This window comes from Clarias gariepinus, chromosome 24 (genome assembly GCF_024256425.1).
Source record: "Clarias gariepinus isolate MV-2021 ecotype Netherlands chromosome 24, CGAR_prim_01v2, whole genome shotgun sequence".
NCBI classification, from domain to species: domain Eukaryota; kingdom Metazoa; phylum Chordata; class Actinopteri; order Siluriformes; family Clariidae; genus Clarias; species Clarias gariepinus.
The window spans coordinates 7,159,922-7,184,377 of NC_071123.1; the positions used below are offsets into that span (position 1 = coordinate 7,159,922).

Sequence of the window (24,456 nt, forward strand, 5' to 3'; positions counted from 1 at the left end):
AGTTTATTATTCACTTAATTTTCAGAGCTAAATGTCCATATGAATTGTTTTGCTTGTTCTAGTCTATTCTCAGTTCTTAATTTGTCCACTAGATGTCAGTACATATAAGATTTACTGTCTGGAAAGCATGGAAACCCAGTAATCTCTCCATTACTAGTTCTTAAAAGTTAATAACCTCAGGATGACAGTGGGACAATTCTACATTGTATAACTAAAATTCACTTCCAGACACGAGATTTATCAAGTAAATGAATTCAAAGTAACCAATAGACCAGCATTTTAATGCCAAGTCAGCATTTAAACCTAAATGTGATCAATGAAAATTAACTTGTAGGCTCTTGTAGCCCAGACATCAGCCAATAATCCATTTTAATAGGGCTTACCTGACTTGGATAGAAAGGATACAATTAACACTGATATCCAGCAAGTGCTTGAATTGCATTAGAGATTATTCACACACAATACCCATTATCATACATTGTAAGCGGCATATGCCAATGTTACACATGGGCTTTACTAATTCATTTTAAAGCATGACAAGCCAAGTCCAGGAATGAGAACCATAAACACCAATAAACAAACACTACCATAGTGTTAGATCTCTGCAAACGCTTATATAATTATGACAAAAACTTTTCAATGCTTCAATTCAATGCTTTATTTAAGCCATTACATTTTAAAATCAGCGTTGGAATACAATTGGTAACTTAAAGTGCAAATCAAGTAATATGACCGAGCAGGAAAATGGAATAGTTAAGACATTAGGCTGTTTACTGTCCACCCCTCAGACGCAGCACCAGGTGGAGGGTGGATTCCTTCTGGATGTTGTAGTCAGACAGGGTGCGACCATCTTCCAGCTGCTTGCCAGCAAAGATCAGCCTCTGCTGGTCTGGGGGAATGCCTTCTTTGTCCTGGATCTTGGCCTTCACATTCTCAATGGTGTCACTTGGCTCAACCTCGAGGGTGATGGTCTTGCCAGTCAGGGTCTTCACAAAGATCTGCATGCCGCCCCTCAGACGCAGCACCAGGTGGAGGGTGGATTCCTTCTGGATGTTGTAATCAGACAAGGTGCGACCATCTTCCAACTGCTTGCCAGCAAAGATCAGCCTCTGCTGGTCTGGGGGAATGCCTTCCTTGTCCTGGATCTTGGCCTTCACATTCTCGATAGTGTCACTGGGCTCAACCTCGAGGGTGATGGTCTTGCCAGTCAGGGTCTTCACAAAGATCTGCATGCCGCCCCTCAGACGCAGCACCAGGTGGAGGGTGGATTCCTTCTGGATGTTGTAGTCGGAGAGGGTGCGGCCATCTTCCAACTGCTTGCCAGCAAAGATCAGCCTCTGCTGGTCTGGGGGAATGCCTTCCTTGTCCTGGATCTTGGCCTTTACATTCTCAATAGTGTCACTGGGCTCAACCTCGAGGGTGATGGTCTTGCCAGTCAGGGTCTTGACGAAGATCTGCATGGCTTAATGAATCTACATGCAGAAAGATAAATAATGTATGTATTAAAATGTAGGACTTAGGAGGCAAACAACAATTGAAGTTCGAGCACAAAAAAGCCAATTCATAAATACCTGAGATTTAAAATACATACATTTTACCAAAGCCAAATTAAATTAACATTAAAGAAATACATCCATAAACAGCCACTCAAATCTGTTGACAAATAAGAAACCTTTTCTTTAAAATGACCACAGTTTAATTCCCTCCCGCTACATCCGGGTTCTTTGATCAAAAGGCGAACGTGACTCAGCGAAACGGTCCATAAAAGAACAAAGACCACACTCATTACGTCATTCATTACGACTAAAAACGACCTTAAATTATGCGGTTAGCTTAAAAACATTCAATTAGACTTCACATTACTAGAACAAAACGAAATAAAACTATTATACGTTAACTGGCCGTTTAACCTTAAACCAGACACAGTTAATCGCGTCTCGAAAACATTAACGGTATATCTCTTCACTCGTTTTTTAAACGTTTCCTTGTATAAAAATAATTGATTTACCCTAAAACAAAAACTTACCCTAAATCAAACTATTTATCAGCCGGTTGAATGTCGGATTAAGATCCCGTTTTTGTTTCCTTTGCTTTTGGTTCAGATGAGACTGCGACCAACGCTGCCAGCTGCGGAGTATATATAGATTCGATGCGTCATGCGACTAGGTACTTCCGCACTTAAAACTAGTTCCTGTTTTAGTGTTCTATTAAATCAGGTTTTTATATAAAAAATAATAATATTTATTTATGAATATATTGTATATATTTGTTTATTTACGTTTGTAAAGACTAATTCAACTTGAACTTCTGATAACGCGAAGTAATGCAATTGAAAAAACAGAAGGCTCTAGAATGTACCCGATTCCCCTCCCAATACCGGACACCTTGAGAATGGTGATTTGTCGGTTGGAATGTTTTCTGCAATGTCATTGGACAATTAAATGAATGGACCGTTGCTGGGGCAGAAACTGCAGTGAATATGTCACAGCCTGCTGTTAAAAACAGTATTAATGCTGGTGGGTAAATATGGCGAAGGAAACAACTAGGGCAGTGTGGAAATCGTTTATAAAACAAAGATATCCGAGGCAGTTTTATTTCCGTGATAAATGAGCTAATAAAAAAAGCCCTGTTGCTCTCCTGTGTTGTCATTTATTTTCCTTTAACGATACTGAAATGTGTTTTAGTGAAAAAATGCCACCGTGTCTTGGTGAATAAGGTGTCCTTAAATAATCCAGCCTAAAATCATGTCAGCACTTCTCTCCAAACATGGCCTGGTGTTTACTGTGACTAAGCAGGCCAGGCCCAAAGACAGTAATGAAAATAACTGTCCATTTGTTCAAAACAAGTGACCTAAATCTATGATTAATATGTTAACAAATTTGATTTAATGTGATTATTTTGCTGTATAAGATGGTGATCATTATTAATTCAAGGTTGTGTTCTGTTTCTTTACCTAATATGATACCAGTTCATCACATACTAGACAAACCTGTTGTGATGGTTCTTTGTTTTTCCCGGTGTTTTTCTGACGTTATACAGAGTTGCTACTGATGAATCACTCTTTCGAGCCCAGCCTTGAGAAGAACTGAATCCAAATCATACAAATATGACTGGTTACTAAAACATGTCCTGTTTCACACAGTGTGGATTACGTTGTAATTGAGCGGTCATTATGCTTTTAATTGGACATCACACACATCTGATAGATTATCCTGATGACCATTTTGGCTTAATAAGGCTGCCTTGGCTACACAAAAAAACATTACTTTGAAGGCACATGAACTGGACTCTTCATCATGACCATAGCATTTAAACCTGTAAAACCATAATAATTTTAATACTAAAATCTTACTGAAGTATCAGACTGCTCTTTAAAAATACGAATGTTTAACCTAGTGTAAAATTGGCAGCTTGACAGTGCTGCATGGCATTTTTATTTAACATTTTTTTCATGGCTAAAACAGAAAGTCTTTGTTGAGTAGGCAAGTGGATTATTGTTTTTAACAGGCAACCATTTCAACTAATATTAACCATGAACTCATTGTAGTTATTTTTATTCAGTAAACTACTGTATGTACTTATGCTCCCTCAGATTAATGGATGATTTTATTATAATTAGCTGTTTATGTTTTAAACATGATATGATAAATGGCAGACATTAACTTTAATTTATTTACTAGTTTACTATTTTTCTTTACCTAGTTTTGGTATTGGAAATTGTGATAATATACTTTTAACTGATAGCAACTTATAAATATAGTTTCACGATCACCCTATTTTAACAATTAATGCAATATAATAAACACAAAAAAGCTTTATAAAAATGATCGCTTTTCCAGTTATGCTTTGTCACTGTGGCTTCCATTATGTAACTTGTATTGCAAGATCTGCCACTTTACCCTAATCTATGTCAGATATCCTGTACATCCTGTACCATGAACTGGGTGTTAACTTTGTGTATGTACAGTATTTGTGTTCCTGCGGCAACCTGTTCATCAGCATTTTCTATAATTAACCATCCAAGACAACAGCAAACATTCACAGGATGCACAGACCTTTTGGCTATTTAAAAATATAAAGTAAAATAAATAAGTAAGTTTCCTCAGGTTTTTTGGGTCACCTGTGACATATATCCAAGTCATTCTAAGACAGCTGCCTGGGTTAATATTCAGTGACCTACATTCATATAGCATTAACTGTAGTCATCTATTTTCTTTCGTAAAATTGCATTACAAATTAATTATGACTATAATATATATTAAAATTGCGGCACAGTGGTGTAGCACTGTCGCCTTGCACCTCCAGGGTCTGGGTTTGATTCCCGGGCAGCTCGATTCCTGTCTCTGTGTGTATGGAGTTTGCATGTTCTCCCCGTGCCTGGTGGGTTTCCTCCAGGTACTGCGGTTTCCTCCCACAGTCCAAAGACATGTAGGTTAGGCTAACTGGTATTCCCTAATTATACGTATATATATGTGTAAATGGGCGTGTGAGTGTGTGTTTGTATGTGCCCTGCGATGCCTGGGATAGGCTCCAGGCCCCCTGCGACCCTGAATACAGGATAAAGTGGTATAGAAGATGAGTGAGTGAGTGAGCACATATATATATATATATAAATGCTTTATCTAAATAGCAAAAATAACAGAATGTTCTTTTCTTCTGTCTTATATAACCCAGAACAGAACATGTAGATAATAATTCATTAGATCAATGCTATTGCACAATGACACAAAACACCAAGTTGGCAGATAAGGTCACATGATGTACGTCTTATTTATTTATTTATTTATTTTCATGTTGCAAGATTTATTCTGTGACCCAATCTAATCACACAAACTTGATAGTATTCAATTGTCTATATGATAATATACCATTAAAATATCTACTTTATATGTGTGTATAGGCAGGTGTGAAGAAATGCTGTAAAGTAAGGAGACTTTCAAAAATAAATATTTGAATTGTTTATAAAATGCAAAGTAAGCAACCTCCCCGGAAAAACTAAATCAAATCAATATTTTAAGATTCAAGGTTCAAGATTCAATTCAAAGAACTTTATTAATCCCAGAGGAAAATTGCTTTGTGTGATTACCCAAACCAGCATCGATTCTTACACTTGCACACTTTGACACTTAAACAAAGTCAACAATTTTGTAGGCTCAGAGTCAGGCGTGTGGTTAACCAATTATACCAAGCAGGTGCGAATGATCATAAATTGCATACAGTATGTAGGTTAAAATCATTCTGAAACTGAAACAGAAAAAGCTGTGTAGGAGGTTTAAACCTGGGTGTGGAAGACAAGTTTCAGGTCACCGGTCATACACCATGGCACGACTGAATAGACCAACAAGATACATTTTATTTATACTGCATCACCCAGGTCTCTTAAAGGCAATGATCTCAAAGCAGACTGGCAATGTTGAGGATCTGAACAATGTTGAGGGCCATAGATGCAGTGTTTCATTGGCAATCAGCTTGGAAGGGTCCTGATACCTCTGCACTTCATGCAATCATTTTGGTAGCACCAGTAAGGTAACAGGGCCAAAGACAAAGTGATAAGACAGACAAAGACCCAACCTCAGTCATCAACCCGGCGTGACTAAGAGTGTGAGAGAGCGGCACACCCTCAGTGCAGCAAGTTTTGGGGCTGCATCTCTGTAAATGGAGTGGGAGATTTGGTCAGGGTTAATGGTGTTCTAAATGCTAAGAAATACAGGCACATCCATGGTGCAATAACATCACAGAGGTGTCTGTGTCTGCAGCTGGCTCATAAAGATCATTCCAGGAAAGAAAGATCAAAACTTACCTCTGCTGCAGAAGAGGAGTTCATTTAAAGATGATTGAACAAGGTGCTGAAAGCATTCTTTAGAAATGTTGTCCCATATTGATAGGATAGCATCTTGCAGTTGATGGAGATTTGTGGGATGCACATCCAGGGCACGAAGCTCCCGTTCCACCACATCCCAAATATGCTCTATTGGGTTGAGATCTGGTGACTGTGGGGGCCATTTTAGTACAGTGAACTCATTGTCATGTTCAAGAAACCAATTTGAAATGATTCGAGCTTTGTGACATGGTGCATTATCCTGCTGGAAGTAGTCATCAGAGGATGGGTACATGGTGGTCATAAAGGGATGAACGTGGTCAATAACAATGCTGAGGTAGCCTGTGGCATTGAAACGATGCCCAATTGGCACTAAGGGGCCTAATGTATGCCAAGAAAACATCCCCCACACCATTACACCACCACCATACCACAGTGGTAACAAGGCACGATGGATCCATGTTCTCATTCTGTTTACGCCAAATTCTGACTCTACCATTTGAATGTCTCAACAGAAATCGAGACTCATCAGACCAGGCAACATTTTTTCCAGTCTTCAACTGTCCAATTTTGGTCTGCTCGTGCAAATTGTAGCCTTTTTTCCTGTTTGTAGTGGAGATGAGTGGTACCTGGTGGGGTCTTCTGCTGTTGTAGCCCATCCGCCTCAAGGTTGTGTAATGAATCAGTTGTGCTCAAAAGTTTGCATAACCTGAAAAATATTGCCATTTATTTGGAAAAAATCTTTTTTTCTTTATTTGAGGATAGTGATCATTTGAAGTCATTAATTATAACACAATTGTTTGACGTCTTTTTTAAAAACCCTATGATAACTGAAATCACTCAAACGAACCCTGATCAAAAGTTTACATATCCTTGAATGTTTAACATTATAAACACACAGGTTGACACATACATTTTTAAATAGTTATTAAAAGGAAGTTTCCACACCTGTGGCTTATTGTAATTAGTGGCTGTGCATAAATAGTGAGTTTCTCAGCTCATAAGGGTGATGTACTGAATTGGCTGAATACTGCACCATAGGGAAGACAAAAGAACTGCCAATGGACCTGCATAATAAGGTAGTTGAACATTATAAATCAGAAAATGATACAAAAAGATATCTAAACACTTAAAAGGGCCAGTCAGTACTGTTAAAACTTTGATAAGCAAGTGGAAAATAAGAGGTTCTGTTAATACTAAACCACATTCAGGTAGATCAAGAAAAATTTCACTCACAGACGAATTGTTTGAGAGACAAAGAAAACCGCCCAAACACCTTCTGGAGAAGATTGTTGTTGTTTCAAAGAGCACAATAAGGAGGTACTTAAACAGAAATGACCTGCATGGTCAAGTTGCCAGGAGAAAGCCGTTACTGCACCCATGCCACAAAAAGGACCACTAACAATACGCCAGACAGCACCTAGACTAGCCTGAGAGCTTCTGAAGCAGAGTCATTTGAAGTGATGAGACCAAAATTGAACTTTATGTTTGGAAAAGAGTCAACAAGGCCTATGGTAAAAAGTTCAGAGTTGTGTAAGGTCCAGTGGCACAGGAAAGTTAGTCAAAACAGATGGCAAAATGAATGCAGCATCTTAACAAAAAATACTGGCAGACAATTTACATTTTATAGCACGAAAGCTGCGCATGGGACACTCTTGGATGTTCCAACGCGACAATAGTCCAAAGCACAAGGCCAAGTTGACCCTCCAATGGCTACAGCGGAAAAAGTTAAAGGTTCTGGGGGGGGCAACACAGTCTACTGAGTCCTATAAGAAAGAAAATACATTGGTTTTGCCTTCTCGCTCATGTTTTCTTTAAAAAATGGTAGACATGCAAATTCTCCAAAGGTATGCAAACTTTTGAGCAAAACTATATAGTGCCGGAGTCGGTTTCGATTCCTGCCTCTGGCCTGTTTTCGTGGAGCTTGTATGCTCTCCATGTGCTTGGTGGGTTTCCACCAACAACCCTGGTTGGCTCTTAAAGTCCCAAGACATTAAAATTTGGTTAATTGCCATTCCCAAATTGCCCGTTGTGTGTGTGTGTGTGTGTGTGTGTGTGTGTGCGCGTGCGCATGCTGGGTGGAGGCAGTGTGATGCTTTGGGAGGTCCCACCTCACTTATAGGACAACTTACAGGACTTAAAGAATCTGCTACTGATGGCTTGGTACCAGATACCACAGCATACCTTCAGAGCTCTAGTGGAGTCCATAGACCAGTCTGATTAAAAAACATTCAAAAAATGGAATTCTACAGTATATAAAAATTCCAATTAGTGTTATAATAAATACATACTGTATTATTCACAGAATGCATGCAATGTTCCCTTTTTCAAAATTCAAATTCAAATTTTATTTGTCACGTACACAGTCATATACAGTACGATATGCAGTGAAATGCTTTTACAGCTTGACAGCTGTAAAAAAAACAACAACAGTATTTCTGGATGAGAAATTGTGCTGCCATGGTAACACTAAGTCACTGATAAGAACAGGACAGCTGATCAAATTACCAGCTATCTACTGTTGAATATGAATAATTGTGGAATAGAATGTAATAAAATGTGATAAATAAAATAATAATAGACAAACAAAAATTAAGAATACAAAAATATCACATCATGGGCATCACACAAAACCTTGCTGTACTTGAAATGCATGCTCTTGTGCATTACTGTTGGCTAAGTAGTTTTCAGAAGTTAAGTGGGAAAAGTGTGTGTTTAATACTTGAACTTGATGCCTTGAATTTGATTCTGGTCTAAGAAATCTTTTTTTTGTAAACTTCCTGACAGCTGCGCCCCCAAATGGCTGCTCCAGCTGTGTGTAACTCATCCTAAAAGCCCCCTATGTTAAAAAGCTTATACACGTTCATACAAAAATTTTACTTTTTGAAGGTCTACCTTTATTTTAAAAAAGTTAATAATTAAATTTCCTACTAGTGTAGGCATATTTGATTTCAGAATATTATAAACACATAAGGCTACTGCAAACACATGGCCAATGAACCTAACAAAATGTATACTCACATAGGTTTCGCCTCATAATACACTCAGTGGGCTTTATTACCGTATATGGCACAGAAATTACATTATTACTATACAACACTAACAAATAGACCAGCTTTACACTTTTGATTCTGCATTGAAACTGGAATAATTGTTCTTGGCTTGTGTAGCCAAAAGCATCTTTAGCAATCGTCTTACCTGATACAGCAAGAAATACAGTTCCTGCCGACTGCCATATCTTGAACAAATTATTTGGATGCACAATATATAATTAACAGCAAGTGTGTGAATAAAAAAAAAAAATAAAATACTGTTAATTAATATCACTCATACTGTGTATAGCTGATGAGCTTCTTACCCTTATTCAGAAAAATATGGGCATAGAGGTATTAAGGTCATCATTTAGAAGGCATTAGATCAGGATGTTTAATATATTTAAATATTTCTTACCTAGTGTTACAGATAGCATTATTATAACTATTTTTAAAGCATTACACAACACAAGTCTAAAAATTAGATCATAAAAGCTAAGACTAAGCTAATACTGCAGACAATACAACACCAAAGACTTCTAATTAAGACACCAAACACCACAAACTTTTCAATGCCTTAACTTCAATGCTTTATTTTAATCAAGTTACATTTTTAAATAAAAGTGGGAATAGGATTTTTCACTTAGAGAGCAAGTTAGGTAAAACTACTTTGTAAGCAAGAATTTGCAACATTTAAGACATTAGGCTGTTTAATGTCCACCCCTCAGACGCAGCACCAGGTGGAGGGTGGACTCCTTCTGGATGTTGTAGTCAGACAGAGTGCGCCCATCTTCCAGCTGTTTGCCAGCAAAGATCAGCCTCTGCTGGTCTGGGGGAATGCCTTCTTTGTCCTGGATCTTGGCCTTCACATTCTCAATGGTGTCACTTGGTTCAACCTCGAGGGTGATGGTCTTGCCAGTCAGAGTCTTCACAAAGATCTGCATGCCGCCCCTCAGGCGCAGCACCAGGTGGAGGGTGGACTCCTTCTGGATGTTGTAGTCGGAGAGGGTGCGGCCATCTTCCAGCTGTTTGCCAGCAAAGATCAGCCTCTGCTGGTCTGGGGGGATGCCTTCTTTGTCCTGGATCTTGGCCTTCACATTCTCAATGGTGTCGCTGGGCTCAACCTCGAGGGTGATGGTCTTGCCAGTCAGAGTCTTCACAAAGATCTGCATGCCGCCTCTTAGGCGCAGCACGAGGTGGAGGGTGGACTCCTTTTGGATGTTGTAATCGGACAGGGTGCGGCCATCTTCCAGCTGCTTGCCAGCAAAGATCAGCCTCTGCTGGTCTGGGGGAATGCCTTCTTTGTCCTGGATCTTTGCCTTGACATTTTCAATGGTGTCACTTGGCTCAACCTCGAGGGTGATGGTCTTGCCAGTAAGGGTCTTTACAAAGATCTGCATGCCGCCCCTCAGGCGCAGCACCAGGTGGAGGGTGGACTCCTTCTGGATGTTGTAGTCGGACAGGGTGCGGCCATCTTCCAGCTGTTTTCCAGCAAAGATCAGCCTCTGCTGGTCTGGGGGAATGCCTTCTTTGTCTTGGATCTTTGCCTTGACATTTTCAATGGTGTCACTTGGCTCAACCTCGAGGGTGATGGTCTTGCCAGTCAGAGTCTTCACGAAGATCTGCATGCCTCCCCTCAGACGCAGCACCAGGTGGAGGGTGGACTCCTTCTGGATGTTATAGTCGGACAGGGTGCGGCCATCTTCCAGCTGCTTGCCAGCAAAGATCAGCCTCTGCTGGTCTGGGGGAATGCCTTCTTTGTCCTGGATCTTAGCCTTGACATTTTCAATGGTGTCGCTTGGCTCAACCTCGAGGGTGATGGTCTTGCCAGTCAGGGTCTTCACAAAGATCTGCATGGTTTATTCTTAAGAGAAAAATACAAGAAAAATACAATAAATACTTTCAGATTATAAACTATCAATGAACTAAACCTGAATATATTGTAAAATCTTATTCATAAACGATTTTTTTTAGTATGCAAAGCCATTTTAACTTAAAGCTTTTAATTCAAATACTATTAAAGGAAGAACTGGAACATTTGTTTTATAGCCTTTAAAATATTTTTTGACAATGAGAAGTCGTTGCCTTTAAAATGTCCACAGTTGAACTCCCTTATTCGCCAGTTCAGAACATCCGGGTTATTTGTTGGGGAAGCAAAAATGATTCAGCAAAAACGGCCCGCGCCGAACAAAGAAAAAACACCCTTCATCACGACTAAAAATAACTTAAACCAAACCCTTTCCTTAAAAACATTCAACAAATTCTACAATAAGTCTTACATTAATCAAACAAAAGTAAATGGTTAAATAAAGCCATTATACGTCGTTAGCAACGAAGCAAAACCATAAATGAGTCACAAATTATGGCGTCATTCTAAAACATTACAATCCTCGTAGCACATCACTATGTTAAATCAGGTTTGCTTCTATTAAAATAGTTAATTCAAGATAATACTACTACTAATAATAATCATCTTACCCTTTGGACAAAATATTCAAGTGCTGTAAATTCGGATGAAACCCACGGCTTTCTCTTCTCTTACTTGGAATACAACTGCAGCAAACTGCGCTGCCTGCTGTATATATAAAAACACTGCACAGTGACGTCACTCAGTGTATCATGTGAGTAGGCAAAAATATACCGGGAACGTATATTATATTATATTATATTATATTATATTATTAAAAAAGTATACTGATTTCTTTACATCCGTTTATGTCAAAATAAAGTATTAAACTTGAACTTCTGATAACGCGGAGTAATACAATCTCTGTCAAAAAGAAAGATCTGGAATGTACTCGATACCGCTCCCACTCTCGGACACCTTGAAAATGATTATTCATATGAATGGTACGTTGCTAGGAGAGACACTGCAGTTAACTAGAGCGTTCACATTACAAGCCACACTGTATAAATAAAGATGAAATTCAAATTCAATTTTTATTTGGCAGATACACAAATCTGCCGAATAAGTGAAATATTGACCGAACATGACCAAGAAATAAAAGAAAAATATGGTGTTTAAAGATTTGCATGTTTTTACATGATTTACATGTCATGACTGATTCTATTCATAAATAACTTGACGTCCTGACTATCAGACGTTTATCTGACTCTGATTTAGAAACATCTGTCCTCTGAAACACCGTAAGTGCAAACGCTGATATGTATTTGCTTTACTTTTGCCTAATCAAAACCTAGACACAAAAATTAGTGACACAAATCTCTAATTTTTATCCCTAATGTGATACTGAGCGTACTGAGATCCCCACACTGCCTGTGTTGTCTGAAAGTTCCAAACCATTTGTGGTTTGTAATGTGAACATGGCCTTACACTCAGGTGACTCAGTGATTTGGGTCTGATCTGAAAAATATCAGATCTCCCCCAAACCCACACGCACACACACTCACATTACCGAGTTGCTACTAATAAATCACTGTTTGGATACCAGTCGTAAAGAGTACTGGTAATTATCATATAAACATGAATAAGTACCTTATTTACCGGTTTACACTGAATTAATTACATTGTAATTGTGGGGCTGTTATGATTCACAGTATATTTTTAAACATGATGAATATCACACATTAATAAATGTTTTAATGTGTGATATTTATCATGTCATTTAATCAATCTTTGTCAGATATCGTTTAAATCCTGTACTTTGAACTGGGTGTTTACAGTATGTACTGTATATGCTTGTGTTCCTAAAGCCATTTTACAACCTTTTTTTAGGTCATCTGTTTTTATATTTAAGAATTCCTGACAACAGCACATTTGTAGGGTATACAAATCTTATGGCTAGTTATGAATTATAATTAATAATAAGTACCCAGTAGCACCCACTTTATATTTTTAAGTCACCTCTGACATATACAAGTCATTTTAGTACTACTGCCTAAGCTGATTTTCAGTGGCCTACTTTCATATGGCATCAACTGCAGTAATTTATTTTATTCTATAAAATTACCCAAACATTACAGATTAATCGAGACTCAAAACATTTTAATCAAAAGTAAAATAATAACTGAATATTCTTGTCTTTTATTTTATATAACATTATATGTAGAGTCTTGATTCTTGATTGTACAATGATACCCAATGCAACTGCTGATAATTTGGCAGCCCAAATTATCAAAAAACTTGCAGAAACCACTGGAGCGAGGTACATACCTTGTTGTGAGTACAAGGAATCCTGGAAGTGATGTTTTGGACCCTATAGAGTCCTGACCTCAAAAAGCAGCCTACATCCACAGAAGATCTGTGATTAGTTCTCCAAAATATTTTGAACAACTTGTCAATTTCCATCAAAAACGTTGTGCAAGTTTGCCCAGAGAATTGATGCTGTTTTGCAAGCAAATGTTGGTCACACCAAACACAGCACTGAGTGTATACAGTAAGCTATTTAAGCTTTTAAGATTAATATAATAGGATTGTGAAATAACAGTACCAGTCAAATGTTTGGACAGTTTTTTTTTTCAAAACTATAAAATAACACATATGGCATTAAGTAGTAACAACAACAACAACAACATTTTAATAATCATATATAGGACTCAAAATTGTGCAGTGTACATAGAGTGACAAACTTTTTTTCAGCACAAAATAGGCAATTTACAGAAGCGTATTGCATTCACAAAAGAAAAAAATCTTGGGACTTATGTCATGATTATGACTTAATATCTCATAATTATGACTTACTATCTTAAAATTATGAGATTCTGATCTCATAATTATGACTTACTAAGTAGTACATAATTACGAGATAACATCTTATAATTATGAGAATTATATAAAATGCCCCCTTCCACAAACTGCCTCCCCTTATCTCATAATCATGAGATAGTAAGTCATAATTAGTAAGAGTAAGTCATAATTAGTAAGAGATAATTATATTATAATTATGACATATTTATGAGGGAGTAAGTCATAATTATGAGATAATATCTCATAAATATGGGATACTAAGTCATAATTATAAGTAAGTAAGTCATAATTATGAGATTAGGATGTCATTATTATGAGATATTAAGTCATAATTATTTTCCTTTTTTCAATGCAATGAGCTTCTGTAGCAATTTAATGACCTGAATTTGAATACATTTTAACCAACCTTACCAGATTTTACTCCACGACTGAGCAAATATTGAAACTGGATCACATAGACAAAAAAAGGGTTAATGGACAGTGATCAGCCATGCCATTTTTGCCACTGAGAAGTAAAGTGAATCACATTCACTATCTCATTACAGTGGCACCAGGAAGTGAGGGGGATGTATTAGGCATCAAGTGAACATTTTGTTCCTGAAGTTGATGTGTTGAAGGCAGAAAAAAAAATCATGTGGAAGTCTTTTTGACATGTACTACCTACATAAACTTTGGTGCTGACCATGTACAGTAAACTCCTTCATGGAAATGGTATTCCTTGGAAGCAGGGGCCTCTGCTCAAATCAGATTCATGGAGGCCCCACCTAACAACTTACATTACTTAAAGGATCTGCTACTAATGGCTTGGTGCCAGATACCACAGCATACCTTTAGAGCTCAGAGTCCATGGACCGATGGGTTAGGGCTAGTTTGGTGGCATAAAAGGGACCTACTCAATATTAGGTGGGTGGCCATAATATTATGGCTATGTGATTAAAAATCATCCAAGAATGGATGTTTTGAAAAAATTCTATATGAAAACACCCATTAGTGTTATGATAAATACACATTATTCACCAACTAATTGTAATGTTCCCTTTTGTACCAGCTGTATAAAATAGTGCCCCTCGGATAAGTAATGGTCTTGCTATGGCAACACTGTCTGCTTGGTTATGATCTATATGGCTGTGTGCTGCTAAGAAAAAAAAAAGGCCGGTCAGATTACTCACCAGATATTTACTGGTCAAAATGAATAACTGTGTAATAGAATTTAATAAAATGTAATGAATAAGAGTAGTACTGGACAAACATAAATTAGGAATACACAAACAAATATCACAGTCTGTGTTGTTAGTGCATTTTAAATAGTACAGCTCCATCACATGGTTTACTTAATAGGTATGTGTGGTCTTTGCATTACTGTTGGGTAAATAGTTCTTAGTAGTTAGGTTAATAAACTTAGGGAGACAGAGGGAAAAGTGTGTTCAATACTTGAACTTCAATGAATACATGCTTCAGTGAACTTGATTCTGGTCTGAGAAAGCTTTTTCTGGATTTGGGTCTCTCTCCACAGAGTGGTGGGGCATGTTGTGATACTTCCTTACAGATGTGTCCCCTAGCCCACATATATTAAACAGCTTTTATAAGTTCAAGAAAAGTCTTCAATTATTTTGAAATTGTTAATGATCACATTTCCTACTAGAGTAGTAATATCTAATTTTATACAAATATTATAAACACACAAAGCTCCTGCGAACAAATGGCCAATTAAGTTAAAGATTTTTATCTAATAAAAAAATACTCTGATATTAACTTTAGTTTTCCCCTCATATGAGGCAATTTGTGGCTTTAATTACAAAATATAGCACAGAATCTAAATTTACTCTATTATCAAATAAATATTCAATACCAAACACTTTATCAAGCAAATATATAAATGGACCAGATTTTCACTGTTAATTTAGCATGCAAGCCAAAATTGAATTGGGGACCAAAACAGGTGAAATTGTTAATGATTTATAAGATTTTATAGACAAAATGATCTTTAGCAATAGGCTGGCCTGATGTAACAAGCAATAAAACAGTTCTTGTTGATGACCGTCTGCTAATGTTGACTCTGATGCAAATGCTTTATTTTTACTACATTTTTATTGTTCATTATTACAAAATATAGAATACGCTGATGTGGCACAATCTGGACTTAGAGGTATTAATGTCAACATTAATGCTGCCATCTTCCAGTTGCTTGCCAGTAAAGATCAGCCTCTGCTGGCCTGGGGGAATGCCTTCTTTGTCCTGGATCTTGGCCTTGACACTTGCAATGGTGTCACTTGACTCAACCTCAAGGCTGATGGTCTTGCCAGTGAAAGAAAGTCTTGACAAAGATCTGCATGCCACCCCTCAGGTGCAGAACCAGATGCAGGGTAGACTCTTCCTTGATGTTGTAGTCAGACAGGGTGCGGCCATCGTCCAGCTGTTTGCCAGCAAAGATCAGCCTCTGCTGTTCTTGGACTTCACATTCGCAATGGTGTCACTGGGCTAAACCTTGAGGGTGATGGTCTTACCAGTGAGGGTCTTTACGAAGATCTGCATGGTCTAATCTATTTACAGCCATGGCCAAAAGTTTGGAGAATGACACAAATATTAATTTTCATGTCTGATCAAGTCTGATGCTTTAGTGTTTTCGGATCTTTTTGTCAAATGTTACTATGGTATACTGAAGTGTAATTACAAGCATTTTAAAGGTGTCAAATGCTTTTATTGAAAATTACATTAGGTTTATGCAAAGAGTCAATATTTGCATAGTTGACCCTTCTTTTTCAAGACCTCTGCAATACGCCCTGGCATGCTCTCAATCAACTTCTGGGTCACATCCTGACTGATGGCAGACCATTCCTGCATAATCAATGCTTGGAATTTGTCAACATTTGTGAGATTTTGTTTATCCATCTGCATCTTGAGTATTGACCACAAGTTTTTAATAGGATTAAGGTCTGGGGAATTTCCTGGCCATGGACCCAAGATTTTGATGTTTTGTTCCCTGAGCCACTTAACCATCACTTTTCCCTTATGGCAAGGTGCTCCATCATGCTGAAAAAGGCATTGTTTGTCACCAAACTGTTCTTGGATGGTTGGGAGAAGGTGCTCTAGGAGGATGTTTTTGTACCCTTCTTTATTTATGGCTGTATTCTTAGGCAAAATTGTAAGTGAGCCTACTCCCTTGGCTGAGAAGCAACCCCACACATGCATAGTCTCAGGATGCTTTACTATAGTGAAAGGGGATTCATCAGAAAAAATGACTTTACCCCAGTCCTCAGCAGTCCAATCCTTGTATCTCTTGCAGAATATCAGTCTGTCCCTAATGTTTTTCCTGGAGAGAAGTGGCTTCCTTGCTGCCCCGCTTGACACCAGGCCATCCTCCAAAAGTCTTCGCCTCACTGTGCGTGCAGATGCACTTACACCTGCCTGCTGCCATTCATGAGCAAGCTCTGCACTGGTGGTTCCCTGATCCTGCAGCTGAATCAACTTTAGGAGCCGGTCCTGTCTCTTGCTGGACTTTCTTGGGCGCCCTGAAGCCTTCTTTACATCAATCGAACCCCTCTCCTTGAAGTTCTTGATTATCCGATAAATAGTTGATTCAGGTGCTATCTCAGTAGCAGCAATATCCTTGCTTGTGAATCCCTTTTTGTGCAAGGCAATGATGAATGCACGTGTTTCCTTGCAGGTAACCATGATAAACAGAGGAAGAAGAATGATTTCAAGCACGACCCATTTTTTTAATTATTCCAGTCTGTTGTTCTAACTTAATCAGCACAAGAGAGTGATCTCCAGCCTCCAGCATGGTTTAATCTTAAGAGAAAAATACAATAAATACATTCAGAAAAAAAATATGTCACAATGATTATAAACTATTAATGAACTAAACCTAAATACATTGTAAAAGCTTATTTATAAACGATTTTTTTTATTATACAAAGCCAATTTAACTTAAAGCTTAAATCGAATACTATTAAAGGAAGAACTGGAACATTTGTTATATAGCCTTTAAAATATTTTTTGACAATGAGAAGTCGTTTCCTTTAAAATGTCCACAGTTTAACTCCCTTATTCGCCAGTTCAGAACATCCGGGTTATTTGTTGGGGAAGCAAAAATGATTCAGCAAAAACGGCCCGCGACGAACAAAGAAAAAACACCCTTCTTCACGACTAAAAATAACTTAAAATAAACTCTTTCCTTAAAAACATTCAGCATATTCAACAATAAGTCTCACATTACTCAAACCAAAATAAATGGTTAAATAAAGCAACGAAGCAAACCTTAAATAAGTCACAAATTATGGCGTCATTCTAAAACATTACAATCCTCGTAGCACATCACTATGTTAAATCAGGTTTGCTTCTATTAAAATAGTTAATTCAAGATAATCATTATCATCATCATCTTACCCTCTGGACGAAATATTCAAGTGCTTTAAATTCGGATGAAACCCACGGCTTTCTCTTCTCTTACTTGGGATACAGCAGCAAACTGCACCGCCTGCTGTATATATAAAAACACTGCACAGTGACGCCACTTAATGTATCATATGACTAGGCAAAAATATACCGGGAACGTATATTATATTATATTATATTATATTATATTATATTATATTGCGTTTATTAAAAAGGTATACTGATTTCTTTACATTCGTTTATGTCAAAATAAAGTATTAAACTTGAACTTCTGATAACGCGGAGTAATACAATCTCTGCCAAAAAGAAAGATCTGGAATGTACTCGATACCGCTCCCACTCTCGGACACCTTGAAAATGATTATTCATATGAATGGTACGTTGCTAGGAGAGACACTGCAGTTAACTAGAGCGTTCACATTACAAGCCACACTGTATAAATAAAGATGAAATTTAAATTCAATTTTTATTTGGCAGATACACAAATCTGACAAATAAGTGAAATATTGACCGAACATGACCTAGAAATAAAAAAAATATATAGTGTTTTAAGATTTGCATGTTTTTACATGATTTACATGTCATGACTGATTCTATTCATAAATAACTTGACGTCTTGACTATCAGACTTTTATCTGACTCTGATTTAGAAACATCTGTCCTCTGAAACACCGTAAGTGCAAACACTGATATGTATTTGCTTTCTTTTTTGCCTAATCAAAACCTAGACTGAAGTGACACAAATCTCAAATTTTGACCCCTAATGTGATACTGAGCGTACTGAGATCCCCACACTGCCTGTGCTGTCTGAAAGTCCAAAACAATGTGGTTTGTAATGTGAACATGGCCTTACACTCAGGTGACTCAGTGACTTGGGTCTGATCTGAAAAACATTAGATTTCAGACAGCTATAAACAAATAAGATCTGTGTAGGGTAAAAATTTGAGTCACTTCAGACTGGTAATGTGAACATAATGATAATGTCATCATGAAAATATGCCTCACCACACATTTCTTTTGGTTGTGTCCTGTGTAACAAAAATAAATAAATCACTCATAGTCTGACCCAGCATGATACCCATTCAATACATACTTGACCAGGATGTTGTAAGATTTCTTTTTTTTTTCCCTGTTTTTTCTTCCCCCACATTACTGCATTGCTACTAATGAATCACTCTTTGGATCCCAGTCATGAAGAGTACTGGTATGAATGAGTACTGTATTTACCAGTTTGCACTGAATTAATTACATTGTAATTGTGGGGCTGTTATGATTCACAGTATATTTTTAAACATGATAAATATCACACATTAATAAATGTTTTTTGTTCATTTGATCGAACTTTGTCAGATATCGTTTAAATCCTGTACTTTGAACTGGGTGTTTACAGTATGTACTGTATATACTTGTGTTCCTAAAGCCATTTTACAACCTTTTTTTAGGTTATCTGTTTTTATATTTAAGAATTCCTGACAACAGCACATTTGCAGGGTATACAAATCTTATGGCTAGTTATGAATTATAATGAATAATGAGTACCCAGTAGAACCCACTTTATATTTTTAAGTCACCTCTGACATATACAAGTCATTCTAGTACTACTGCCTGAGCTGATATTCAGTGGCCTACTTTCATATGGCATCAACTGCAGTAAATTATTTTATTCTATAAAATTACCCAAGCATTAAAGATTAATTGAGACTCAAAACATTTTAATCAAAAGTAAAATAATAACTGAATATTCTTCTCTTTTATTTCATATAACAGTATATGTAGAGTCTTGATTGTACAATGATACCTATAACGGCTCCCGAATATTTTTTTTCTGACCAGAAAAAACACTTTTCAACTGATGCCTTCAATGCTTTCAAATTTTAATGTCATCTTCTCAAAAGTGAGGACAGTCAACTTCACGAACATCAAATGGCCACCGTGAAAAAACTATAATATGAAAATAAACAACATTACGATCAAAATTACAGATTGTGAAGTGAATGCATCATGACAGTTAAATTAATCACAGATTATTGACTTTTCTCAAATACAAACTTTACCATACATTACAAAGGCATGATCATTTCAAAATATAAACAAACATACCGTGTGCCTTCTAATCAGGATTCAGGAGACATCAACAGATACATTTTAAACACCACTTTTCTTTATCTTGCACGCTCGACACACTCGCAACCTCATGTCTTTTGTGTACACACAGCTAATAAAAACACATGACTGGTTAGTGTAGCGCACTGGTTTTCTCCTGTAGGTGGCACATTTTTCATATTATCATATAAATTAAATAAACGATTCAAAATACAAAGTTAAATATTACACACCATTTATAACAAACAAAAAAAAGGTATTTCAAAATGTGACCAAAAAATATTCTGAATAAAATATTTTATCTGTGACAGCTACAATACCCAATGCAACATTGGAAGTTGTCTGACAGCCCAAATTATCAAAAAACTTGCAGAAACCACTGGGAGCGAGGTACATACCTTGTTGTGAGTACAAGGAATCCTGGAAGTGATGGTTTGGACCCTATAGAGTCCTGACCTCAAAAAGCAGCCTACATCCACAGAAGATCTGTGATTAGTTCTCCAAAATATTTTAAACAACTTGTCACTTTCCATCAAAAACGTTGTGCAAGTTTGCCTAGGAGAATTGTTGTTTTGCAAGCAAACGTTGGTCACACCAAACACAGCACTGAGTGTATACAGTAAGCTATTTAAGCTGATTAATGTAATAGGATTGTGAAATAACAGTACCAGTCAAACGTTTGGACAGAGGTCTGGATTCATTTTCCACATTCTAACGCAATACTGTTTTTTTTAATTAAAAAAACTATGAAATAACACATATGGCATTAAGTAATTAAGTAACAACAAGAATAACGACACCACCATTTTAGGCATTATTTGTTTAGCTGTTTTTTAAAAAAAATAATCATATATAGGGCTCAGAATTGTGCAGTATATGGTGACATCCTTTTTTTCAGCATAAAATAGGCAATTTAATGAACTGAATTCTTTTTAATCAACTTTACCAAGTTTTCCTTCATGACTGAGCAAATATTGATACTTGGTCACATAGGCAAAAAATAATAAATAATAATAATACACACAATCACGGGTCTCTGAATAAGAGTAGTATTGAACAAACATAAATTAGAAATACACAAACGAATATCACAGTCTGTGCTGTAAGCGCATTTTAACTAGTACAGCTCCATCACACAAACATGGTTTACTTAATACAGTAGGTATATGTGGTCTTTGCATTACTGTTGAGAAAATAGTTCTTAGGAGTTAAGTTAATAAACTCAGGGAGATAAAGGGAAAAAGGTGTTCAATACTTGAACTTCAATGAATACATGCTTCAGTGAATTTGATTCTGGTCTGAGAAATCTTTTTCTGGATTTGGGTCTCTTTCCACAGAGTGGTGGGGCATGTTGTGATACTTCCTTACAGATGTGTCCCCTAGCCCACATATATTAAACAGCTTTTATAAGTTCAGGAAAAGTCTTCAATTATTTTGAAAGTGTTAATGATCACATTTCCTACTAGAGTAGTAATATCTAATTTTATACAAATATTATAAACACACAAGGCTCCTGCAAACAAATGGCCAATTAAGCTAAAGATTTTTATCTAATAAAAATATACTCTGATATTAATTTTAGTTTTCCCCTCATATGAGGCAATTTGTGGCTTTAATTACAAAATATAGCACAGAATTTAAATTTACTCTATTATCAAAGAAATATTTAATTCCAAACACTTTATCAAGCAAATGTATAAATGGACCAGCTTTTCACTCCAAAACAGGTGTAATTGTTGTTTATGATTTATAAGATTTCGTATACATTTTTGTATACTACATTTTTACCGTTCGTTAATACAAAAAATATAAGATATACACTAATGCTGCACAATCCTTTAACCCTTGCCAAGGTAAACATGGACTTAAAGGTATTTAACATTCAACATAACATTAATGCTGCCATCTTCCAGTTGCTTGCCAGTAAAGATCAGCCTCTGCTGGTCTGGGGGAATGCTTTCTTTGTCCTGGATCTTGGCCTTGACATTTTCAAAGATGTCACTTGACTCTACCTCAAGGATGATGGTCTTGCCAGTGAAAGAAAGTCTTGACGAAGATCTGCATGCCACCCCCCAGGTGCAGGACCAGATGGAGGGTGGACTCCTTCTGGATGTTGTAGTCGGACAGGGCGCGGCCATCTTTCAGCTGTTTGCCAGCAAAAATCAGACTCTGCTTGTCAGGGGGAATGCCTTCCTTGTCCTGATCTTGGACTTCACATTCGCAATGGTGTCACTGGTCTAAACCTCAAGGGTGATGGTCTTACCAGTGAGAGTCTTTACGAAGATCTGCATGGTTTAATCTATTTACAGCCATGGCCAAAAGTTTGGAGAATGACACAAATATTAATTTTCATGTCTGATCAAGTCTGATGCTTTAGTGTTTTCGGATCTTTTTGTCAAATGTTACTATGGTATACTGAAGTGTAATTAAAAGCATTTTATAAGTGTCAAATGCTTTTATTGAAAATTACATTAAGTTTATGCAAAGAGTCAGTATTTGCATAGTTGACCCTTCTTTTTCAAGACCTCTGCAATACGCCCTGGCATGCTCTCAATCAACTTCTGGGTCACATCCTGACTGATGGCAGACCATTCCTGCATAATCAATGCTTGGAATTTGTCAACATTTGTGGGTTTTTGTTTATCCATCTGCATCTTGAGTATTGACCACAAGTTTTCAATAGGATTAAGGTCTGGGGAATTTTTTGGCCATGGACCCAAAATTTTGATGTTTTGTTCCCTGAGCCACTTAATCATCACTCTTCCCTTATGGCAAGGTGCTCCATCATGCTGAAAAAGGCATTGTTTGTCACCAAACTGTTCTTGGACGGTTGGGAGAAGTTGCTCTAGGAGAATGTTTTTGTACCCTTCTTTATTTATGGCTGTATTCTTAGGCAAAATTGTAAATGAGCCTACTCCCTTGGCTGAGAAGCAACCCCACACATGAATAGTCTCAGGATGCTTTACTATAGTGAAGGGGGATTCATCAGAGAAAATGACTTTACCCCAGTCCTCAGCAGTCCAATCCTTGTATCTTTTGCAGAATATCAGTCTGTCCCTAATGTTTTTCCTGGAGAGAAGTGGCTTTCTTGCTGCCCCGCTTGACACCAAGCCATCCTCCAAAAGTCTTCGCCTCACTGTGCGTGCAGATGCACTTACACCTGCCTGCTGCCATTCATGAGCAAGCTCTGCACTGGTGGTGCCCTGATCCCGCAGCTGAATCAACTTTAGAAGCCGGTCCTGTCTCTTGCTGGATTTTCTTGGGCGCCCTGAAGCCTTCTTCACATCAATCGAACCCCTCTCCTTAAAGTTCTTGATGATCCGATAAATAGTCGATTCAGGTGCAATCTCAGTAGCAGCAATATCCTTGCCTGTGAATCCCTTTTTGTGCAAGGCAATGATAGATGCACGCGTTTCCTTGCAGGTAACCATGATAAACAGAGGAAGAAGAATGATTTCAAGCACGACCCATTTTTTTTATTATTCCAGTCAGTTATTCTAACTTAATCCACACAAGAAAGTGATCTCCAGCCCTGTCAACACTCTCAACTGTGTTAATGAGAGAATCACTGACATGATGTCAGATGGTTCCTTTGTGGCAGGGCTGAAATGCAGTGGAAAAGTTTTGTTTTTGGATTCAGTTTATTTTCATGGTGAAGAGGGAATTTCCAATTAATTAGAATATATCTGATGACTCTTCATAACATTCAGGGATATAGACAAGTTGGCATCATAAACATTAAGGCAGGAGACTTAATGAAAATTAATATTTGTGTCATTTAAAACTTTTGGCCATGACATATGGAACAAAAAAAATGTATTAATGTTGAATTTACTAGTGATCATAAAATATAAATTAATTAAATAGTTTAAATACATAAGTTAAAGTTTATTCATAAACTTTTATTCATATTTATTAAACATGTAAACCGATTTCAAATTAAAGCTTTTAATCCAAATACAAATAAAACAAAAGCAGGATCATTTGAGCTATAAAACTATATGGTTCAATACATCTGTGTTTTTTCAAAGCAGAAATGATTCAGCAAAAAACGGTTCAAACAAAGAAAAACTAGCCTTCATCACGAATAAAAAACGACCTTAAATTAAGCTTTGTTTAAAAAACTTGCTTGTTTTAAAATATTTTATTCGAGATAATAATAATAATAATAATAATAATAATCTTACCCTTAAATTGGATAATCAAGTGCTTTATTGCTCATCTCTTGGTCTGGATACAACTGCAGCAAACTGCGCCGCCTGCTGTGTACATATAAAAACATCCCACAGTGACGTCACTTGACGTGTCACGTGACAAGATACGTCCGCACTTAAAACTAGTCCCCGTTTTAGGCACATATAAACAGGAACATTGATTATTATATTATATTATATTATATT

The 24,456-nt window shown here is 37.0% G+C and overlaps 1 pseudogene; it reads right to left on the reverse strand.

Moving 5' to 3' along the window:
• Positions 1-24,456, reverse strand: part of LOC128512185 (polyubiquitin-C-like) — a 48,710-nt pseudogene that overhangs the window by 10,636 nt on the left and 13,618 nt on the right.